The 2,125-nt window shown below is 45.6% G+C and overlaps 1 non-coding gene across 1 annotated transcript; it reads right to left on the bottom strand.

Annotated features, from left to right (window-relative positions):
* Window positions 1-1,766: 1,766 nt before the first annotated feature.
* trnaa-cgc (transfer RNA alanine (anticodon CGC)) lies at window positions 1,767-1,838 on the bottom strand. Its single transcript has one exon. It is a non-coding gene; the product is annotated as a tRNA-Ala (tRNA).
* Window positions 1,839-2,125: the final 287 nt, after the last annotated feature.

Genomic DNA, 2,125 nt, shown 5'->3' with positions numbered 1-2,125 from the left:
AGGAAATGTGGGAATAAAATGGGTCTTTTCTGGTTGGCTGCTTGTGAGTAGTGGTGTTCAGTCAGTATTGAGACTGCTGCTTTTCACATAGTTTGTCAATGATTTAGATAATGGAATTGATGGCTTTGTTTGTGGATGATATGAAGATAGGTGGAGGGGTTTCACAGTGCTGAGGAAACAATACGATTTTAGTAGGAATGGGACAAATTAGAAGAATCACACTTATCTGCATTAAATTCCATCCGCCAATACAAAGTTGCAAAGTACTTATTTAGTATCTCACCCACTTATTTTGGCTTCTGGCAGACATTCCCTCGTTTGTTTTTGAGAGGTCCTACATACTCTATGGCAAGCATCCTGTTTCAAAAGTATGTAAAAATACCATTGAATGTTCTTAATCTCACTCATGACATTTCATGTTCCCTTTCTTGGAATATGGAACAAACAAAATAGTGCAGCACTGGAAAGGCCATTCGACCCATGATATCGTACTAATATTGTTTCTAAATCATACTAAATGTCCTCCTGATTATCATCCATATTCGTTCAGTCAATTCACTGGGGTTGGGGAAGAAACACAAGGTGATAGGTGAAACTGTGAGGGGGTGGTATAAACCAAAAGCTGGGAAGTTTATCGGTGAAATAGATCCAAGGCTAGTGAAGGGGAGATCTAGTAGAAGAAGACAGAAATCCATGGAAGAATGAAAACGGGGAGGAACACCAGAGGGGGGTGATCGTCAGGTAGGAGAACGGAAAGGAAATGGGGAAGAGTGATGGGGGCATGGGACATTACCAGAAGTTAGTGAAATCGAAGTTCATGTCATCAGGTTGTAGGCTGCCCAGACGGAATATAAGTTGTTGCTCCTTCAACCCGAGTGTGGCCTCATCGCAATAGCAGAGGAGGCTATGGATTTACATGTCAATTGACTGCATCCGGTGCTCACTCTGTGTGGCCTCCTCTACTTTTGCCAATGAATTCCACAGACTCCTGACCCTCTGACTAAAGAAATGTCTTCTCATCTCTGTTCTGAGGACACATCCTTCTATTCTGAGTGTGTGCCATCTGGTGCTGGACTAACCCACTACAGGAAACATCCTTTCCACGTTCACGTTCCTACGGCCCTGCAGTCTGACACACTGTTTATCTCCCTCCGGGTCTCCTCGCCTTCCTTCTCTTTGTCTGCATCGGCTATTTAGGTTATAAACACAGGAGATTCTCCAGATGCTGTAAATCCAGAACACAGGATGCCGGAGCAAATCACCAGGTCAGACAGCATCTATGGGGAGGAGTAAACTGTCGATGTTTCGGGCGGAGATGCCGCCTGGCCCGCTGAAATTCTCCTCCACTTTGTGCCTGTTACTTTGGTCAGTCTTCGACGTAACGAGCAGCGACGGCAGTCTGAGGTGCAGCGGAGAATACACCAACACTCCGGGATTTATTTTACCAATCCCGAGTCTCGTTCACCTCCCAGTCCGTCCATCTGAACGAATGAAGGTCAGAATTCCATCAGTTTTGAATGGACCTCAGATCACTGGGTTTCAATGTAAAAATCGCTTCCTTTGTGGGGTCTTGCGTCGGATGCCTTGCGATTCTCGTACCTTTAGAATAGGTTTGGGGAAGTCCCACCGGCTTCAGTGTTCTCAGTTGACACACCGGTGTGATTTCTTGGTGTTCTCTGTGGTATTCAGAGAGCGGGTTTGGTGGTCCCATCATTCTTCCAACGTCATTGTTCTTTGCGTTGTTCAAAATTCAATGCTCACTAGCGTGGAGATGCCGGGGATTGAACCCGGGACCTCGTACATGCGAAGCATGCGCTCTTCCACTGAGCTACATCCCCACTTAAAATGCAAAAGTGTTCAGGTCCAATCCTTCCTGCATATCACAATTGAGCAGTACAACACAGACAATGGCTGACGTCCACAGTCACTCGGCCCGAATCTGCTCCACCATTCAATGCGATCATACTTGATCCTTGTTCAGTTCTGTTCCCAGACACCATGATAATTTTTGTGGAATGAAACCAATGAGACTCCAGCAGAATGATCAAGGTAAAGAAAGCGCGTGCTACAGCCTGAAGGATCGTTTCAATCTCGCTGTTATGAAAAATGATGGACGCTTGACCTC

The sequence above is a fragment of the Hemitrygon akajei genome, chromosome 28 (assembly GCF_048418815.1).
Source record: "Hemitrygon akajei chromosome 28, sHemAka1.3, whole genome shotgun sequence".
Classification (NCBI taxonomy): Eukaryota; Metazoa; Chordata; class Chondrichthyes; order Myliobatiformes; family Dasyatidae; genus Hemitrygon; species Hemitrygon akajei.
The sequence above is the reverse complement of the archived record's forward strand: the minus strand, read 5'-3'. Positions and strand labels throughout refer to the sequence as shown.